Below are 7823 nucleotides of genomic sequence, written 5' to 3' on the forward strand. Positions count from 1 at the left end.
TAAATCCATACTAACTAAGTATCTCTAACCACTCGGAACGGTTACGCTTAGCGATTCGCCTATTATTATTAAATATTTTGTCGTCGAGAACAATCTAAATATCCCCCGTAACTAGATACGGCGAAGTATTATAGTGTCGATTCTATCGAATTCGAATAAGACGGGCTATCATTTTATACGAGGCGACTTATAGTAGCCGAAGAGATATTACGTTATACTAGAGTGAGTGTTTCTAAGCGAATTAATACTAGTCTAAGAGTGTAGTTATATTCTCTTCGTATAGAATAATTAATTCGTTAAAGAATTCTACTAACGTTTAAGTAGAAAGCTTTACGAATTCCCCGCGCGAAATAAGAACGCCTCTCTCTTTATACTTATAATTAAAGAGATTTATATTATTTATTCGGCCGTATTTAGAGAGTAACTTATTATGTATCTCTACGCGACGATTTCGTCTATTATTAAACTCTTTCTTTCTAGCGTATAGACTAGAGTATTTTTAAAACTCTATACGAGTATTTAGAAGATCTTTAGTGAGGTCGTAGACTCGTTAGGCCATAAAGTCGCGGATTTCGTCTATTTATCGATATTTTAATTTAAGAGAGCTATAGAAGTCTTTAACTCGATTCGTATTATTCTAATTTATAGTAGCTATAACTTCTTTAAGCGTAACTTCTCTAATATAGTCTAGATATTTAATAGTAAGGATAGACTAGTTTTCGATGATTTCGATATTAGATATTTAATATCTAGTATTTCTACTAATAGCGACTATAGAAGTAGAATTTAGATAAATCATTAAAAGTCTCGATAAAAGTAACCTAGAATTTCTAAATATCTTAATAACGTAGTGAATTATTAAGATAAGAAACCGAGGAGAAAGAAAGAAAAGAAAAAGATAATCTAGTTCGAACTATCGTCGTCGAAATACTAAACTTAATAATAAAGTTATATAAAGATTTCTAGACTTACGCTTTTAGAATCTTACTTAGAAAGATAATTTTAAGAGTAAAGAATGAGTCGAGAGAGTCTAGAATAATTCGAAATAATATAAGTAACGAAGAATTAAGTTATAGAATCGTAATTAAAAGAAAGATTAATAGAAAGATAAGAACTAAATACTTATATCTATCTTTAATAGAAGTATATATATTCCGAAGTCTCTATAATAAAATCTCGATATTTTACGTTTTAGATTATCTCTTTAAACTAATCCCGTGCTAGACTCGATCTTCTAGTAGTAGCATCGTTATTAGTAGTGTTACTAGTATATATCTTTCTCGTTATCTTTAGTCTATACGGCTACCTAATTTATCTTATCTATAACTAATCTTTTAGTTATCTATAAAGGTCTTACGATATTCTTACTTAGTGAGCGAGGATTCTTAAAGCTCTCGTTCTCTAGCGTCATTACTTTCCGGTGGGAGTATACTTCGGGCTATGATATTCGCTTTATCTTTTAACGTTTTAGGCGGGAACGGCTACCCCGATAGCCGTAAAATTTTAGCTAATTAGCGTACTTTATTTTTCTCTATATAGTGTTTAGATAAATTTAGTTAATTAAAGTACGCGCTTACTTTCTTACGTTTATAGTATTTTCTTTACGGCTAAACGATTTACGATACTTCATTCTCTTTCTTCTTCTTTTTATTAGCGAGATTCCGGAGCTAATAGAGTCGTAGATTTAGACGTATCGTAGTTCGGTCCGAGCGTAAGACTATACTTACCGTCGTTCTCTTTCGTCTAAACTTTCCGTAAGTCTTTAAATTTAGAGCGTTATCTTCTCTATCGCTTCGTAATAGCTAAGCGAAAGAGATAATAACGAACCCTACGTAGTTTATTTCTTAAAAGATTCTTCTAGAATATTTAAATTATTATACTCTCTCCGTATTTAGTCGATTATAGAGAGAATTTTAACTATTATTATTAAGGGTAACGATCTCGTCGCCTTATTTCGAAGTCTACGGCTACGGTATAAGTAGATTCCTCTCTACTCTAAGAAAGAGAACTCTACGTCTATAGAATCTTTCGTCTCCGCTAAGTACGACGAATTCGAAGTTATTATTCGTTATTACTCTTCGTCGTCGACGAAGTCTTCTAGTGATGAAGGTACATCGACTAGAAAGTTCGCTAGTCTCGAATAGAATCTCTTTAGGCGACTAATAGTATATGTACTACTTAGCCGAGCTTTATTAAGCTTCGCTAACGTATACGTATCCTTCTCTTAATTCGCTTCTATAATTTTAAACGGCCTAAACCATCGAAAGATTAACTTCTTTTCTATAGATATATTTATTAATTCTACGGTGTTATAACTAAGAATTAGTATACTCACTTTAAATAGTTCGGGATATAAACTATATCGCTTATCGAAATATTTCTTCCCGAGTCTTCGTATTCTATTTAGATAAGCTACTATCTCTTCTAGATCTTTACTTCGTCTTTCGAGGGCCCGGGCCCTTATAGTAATTAAGTCTATAGTGTCGATAATCTTATCTTAATTTATAATATTCTAGGTTATAATCTTAAGCTTAATCGATAGAATCGATCTATTTATTAGGGATTCCTTGGTAAGTAGGTAGAGTCTAACGATAAGCGTATATATAAGTCATCTCTATAGTATATGGTCGATACTGTACACGACTCCAAGTATAAGGGAGGAGAGAATGCGCCTCCTATGCGGGAAGTGTGCTAGTAATAAGGATGCACTTCCTAAGCCGCATCTCTTAGCTGGTGGCCTAATTATTCCCCGGTGTATTAGGCGTCCGTCCTTCCGATGTTTAGCCGAATCCGTAACACTATTTAAGAATTCGATCTCGTATAATGTTATCTCGGTATCGACTTTAATAGTTATTCGGTCTATCTAAAGAACAGTATAAAGATAGTGTATCTATGTATCTTCTCTATTCGTTTAGTATATTTTTAAAAGAGTATTCGTAACATCTCTATATTCTATCTCTACTTATTTATTTATCTAAGAATAATAGATCGAAGTAATTACGCATTTAATTCTATATTTTTCGGTGAGTTCTTTCATCTATTCTTTATTCTTAGATTCGTCGTTATACACTAATCTTTTAAATAAGCTATAACGATAGATAATCTCTTCGTATAGAAACTTCGCCACTATTATACTATTAGTAGATATAATGTCTCTAGATTTAATCTAGCCGCTTATATTACTTCGCGCTTCCATAAGATATCTTTTTTCTTAAGACATCGATATTAAAGTATAATCGACACTAATTTACTCTTAGCGTATATCGACTAATATTAGAAATATCTCGTTATATAATCTTCTACTTTCGCGGAACTAATATTCCGAGTAGATCTTAACGAATTTCTAAACGTCCCGATACTAATCCTTTTAGAAATAACGATTAATTACTCACTAATATATAGCTTTACGTCTAAAGTGTTTAGCATCATTATATATTATTTCGAGAATTCTCTTCTTCTCGATATTATTATTAACCACCTATCTACTTAGTCTATTCGCTATTAGTTTTCTAAATAGATAGCCTCCGCGGACGAAGAAGTTCATTAAATTCTTTTATAACTATCGGAAATTCTTATTACTTATTCCGTAAGAACGCTATTAATCTTAAAGATACTTCGTAAGCTACTTCGAATCTTCCGAGTATTTATCTTCGAAGAGCTAGACTACGCGCGGTGCTACTAAGCTTATGGATCGATCCCTCGCGCGTACTACTACCGGTCGCATCATTACGAAATCTCAACGAGTAGCGTTCTATTTAATCGAACGAATATTTCCGTGAACGATTAGTATTCTAATCTCGATTTAATCGTTAATCTCTTCTTCTCTCTTCGTCTCTTTAAGATCTTTCTCGATCGAAGGACGACGAGATAAAGTATTCGTAACTATATTTTTCTTACTAAATATATATTATATATTAAAGTCGAATTTACGAATCTAGACTAATTATTAATTTATCATTACTTCTAGTAAATCTATCGATTATTGATTAAGTTACGTAGCGAGAGTTATTATATTAGTTTTCACGATAAAGCGTACGGTATATAATTATCTTTTAAACTTCTTAAGGGCTTTTAGTTAAGTTATAAAGTCTAGAGTAATAGCGTCTTACGTCTAGATCGATAATGTTAGTGCTCTCATTAAACGGAATAATTTCTTTATCGATTAATTATTTCTCTTAGAGATAGAAGATCGATTTACTAGCGACGAAGTATTCTTATTGAACTTCGTTTTACTATTCGTACGATCGTTACGACGACGATATTCTTACGATTCTTTCTTTCGAACGACTAAGAGTCGAGTCTCTCTTTCGTACGCTAGTTCTTAGAACTTCTCGTTAAGCACTCCTTACGTAAATTTCTTATTTTTATTATTAATATTTTATAATTCTTTTATTTAATTTTAGTATTTCTAAAAGTTTAAATTCTTTAGCTTTCGATTTATTAAATTTTATTTCTTTCGAATCTTATTTATATAAGTCTTTAGTAATTCTAATAAAAGAAGACGATAATAAGTATAATTAGTCTTAACTTCGATTCTAATTAGATAAGTTATAGTTTTACGAAATTAACGAAGATATAGCTCTAGACTTTAAGACTTCTTTTATCGATACTTCGCGAGTATCTAAAGATATTAAATACTTATTATTCGCTACACTTCGTTCCGATCTTTATATTTATTTAAGATCTTTTCTTTAAACTTTTCTTACTTTATTACGTTATACTTAGCGAGCTCTTTATAGCGTTCTTTCTCTACTTTAAATATAAAGCGAATAGATCTATGAATACGTTCTTCGCTTAATATAATTTAGTTATATTTATATAGTTTTTTAAACTTCTCGAAGAAAGAGATAGCGTTCTTTCTATTAAAGTATAGAAGATTATTACTTTCGTTTAAGCTCTAAGATATTTCCCTTATTAATATTACGATAGAAGAGACGTATAACGATTATATCGTCGAATTCGACTTCGATAGATCTTATAAGCTAATACTTAATATCGTAAAAGGCCCTAGCTTTTCTTTACTATTCGATTCTTCCGTAGACGATATTTTTCTTTATTAAATCGTTTTCACTTCTTCTCTTATAATTAAAATAATATAAAATCTTAATAACGAAACTAAAAGATCTAGATATTTTATTATTTTTAGTACTTTTATTATTATTTTATTATTATTTCTTCTCTTCTTCTCTTTATCTCTTTATTAACTTTCTCGTCGAGCTTCTTTCTTATTTTTACTAGTAATTTTTATTAAAATTTTAGATTTACTTCTCGACTAGTAGCGCTCTAACTTCGCTTATTTTAGTGAGTCTAGTTTAATCGCTTATTTTTATTATTTCTTAAGTAGATTCGCGTTCTTCGACTTCTTCTAAGCTTCTTAAGTTAGGAGTTTTTAGAGTTAAACGTATTTCTATATTTCTAGGAGATACTTCTCTTCTATTTCTTCTAGATAGTCTAAATAGTCGTTAAGTCGTTAGTCTTTACTCTATATAATAGTAGTAAATATATATAGCTAGTAATTCTAAAAGGTACCTCGAGTAGCGGTCTTTATGAATAGCTAGCGTAAACCGCTCCGTATAGCGGGATAGACTTACTTAGTTAGTGATCTAAATAATATACTCTACGTAGCGATTCTATATATATAGCTAATTTCTTTAGATTTAGTTAGATAAATAGGTAGGTAATTCTTTAGTTCTATTAGTTTAGTAAGTAGTTTATTTTAGTTATTTTTCGTAATTTTCTCTTATCGCTCGTAGAGAGATATTTATCTATAAGTATTCGCCGAAGATCTTATTAGTGGCACCATTAAACTAGGGCGAGACTACTAGTTATGGGTATCTACTCGTACGGCGGTGAATATAGTCTCTTCTTAAGGCGTACACTTAACTGAGGAAGTCCTCTCTATTAGTAACTTAATTACTTATCTATTGTATAAAAGATAGTTCCTTAGAACTATATAAGAAGAATCATAATCTAGGGTCGGCGCCTTAGCTAATTATAACGCTATTCACCACTTCTAACTTCTTCCATTACACTACTATAATTAGTACCGTAAGAATATAGAATTTATAGTGAGCGATCTAGTTATACTCTTAACGAAAAACATTAAGTTACGTAAAGCTAGTGAACTGGGGCGAGGCTACTAGCCATGGGCATTAACTCGTACGGCGGTGGGTATGGTCTCTTCTTAACGCGTACGCTTAACTAGAGGAAGTCCTCTCTATTAGTAACTTAGTTCCTTATATTGTCTATGAAAGATGATTCCCTAGAACTATATAAGAAGAATCATAGTCTAGGGTCGGCGCCCCAGCTAATTATAACTCTATTCATCACTTCTAACTTCTCCCATTATATTCCTCCCATTGTCGCTCGCTTCCTTGACGACCTCGCTTAAGACTTAACTATAATCTTCGTCTATTCTTCTCGGAAACATTAATTCTTCTTTATATCCTTTAAACGCTCTGCGAAGTTATCTAATTATCTCCTATCTAACCTCTTTAGACTTAAGCCCTTCAACGCCCCTAGATCTCTACTACGCTTCGGTTCACGCATAATCATCTTATAGATCTCCAGGGCGATAGTGAAACGATCCTCGATATCGACTTAAGTATTAGATAAGGTCATTTATAAGCGAGTCGTCTCGTAAGTTTCCGTATTAATGATCGCTAGAGAATTCTTAATTATCTAGAGCCCATAACTACTGATGTTCTGCTGAAGATTAGATTTAAGACGTATTTCCCGGGGTGGAATACTGAAAACGCTATCCTTTAATTATCGAACGAAGAAATCGAGTGCCATCTTAGTCGTATCTAATCTACCTTGTGTCGAATTAATGACCGAGTACGACTGCGTTGTTTCATCGGCTATGAAGATCAGCTAATGGTGCTCTTTATTTATTAAGTCGTCGTTGAAGATAATGAGTCGTCTTATACTATCGTCGACGTTTCCCTAGGCTTTGAATTTCACCGGTGCGTTTACGTTCCTATATTGGTTAATCTAGAAAAGGAACGCGGCGCCTAAGATGATGGTACATCTTATATGTGATTCTTTCTAGCTTACTATAATTCCCGCATCGATGAAAGACTAATTAATTCATCCGTTATATTTAGAACCTAGTAGGGCGCTCCGAAGAGCACTACTCGAGACATCGATAGCCTTATAGTCGGGATGGCCAGGTAGAACTCAGTAATTTATCGTTCCGAATCTTTCTTCCCACTACTTTATTAATTATTCGAGGTTCTTCATAGAATCTTCATGAGGCGTAGCGATTCTTTCTAATCCTTCTAGATGTAAGGCGATTCCTTTCTCGGCTATATATAGATAGGCGGATGTATATCGTCTAGATATATATCTAGTAAGTAAGCTCAATGCGTTAATTATCTTTTTAGCTCCGAATTCGTGGTATCGTTATATATCTTCACGACTAATTAAGAGTACATCCCTTCCGTAGTTCGTCTATCTTATATACTTCTAAATTATTAACTACGCGAATACGATAGGGCTCCTAGAATTCGGAATCGGATTCGGTAAGTTATCGGGCGTATCTCTTCCGAGGGAGTGTAGTGATGGGACGGCTTCGGAAGAACTAGTAATATACATTCTCTAGTTTATAAGTTACTATTCGATCTCGATTCCGTAGAAGAGTTCTAAAATTCTCGGCTTCTTTACACTTAGGTTATAGCCGGGACTTAGAGCTGCGAAGCCTAGACTAGAGGTCATCGTCTATGGTCGCGGTCTCTTTATAACGCCTAAGATATTAATCGAATTATTTCTTATTTAATTTACTTATTCGCGACTCCTAAGAATAGGGCGTTCTTCTCCCGGTT

This window comes from Cladophialophora bantiana (assembly GCF_000835475.1).
Source record: "Cladophialophora bantiana CBS 173.52 unplaced genomic scaffold supercont1.33, whole genome shotgun sequence".
Classification (NCBI taxonomy): Eukaryota; Fungi; Ascomycota; class Eurotiomycetes; order Chaetothyriales; family Herpotrichiellaceae; genus Cladophialophora; species Cladophialophora bantiana.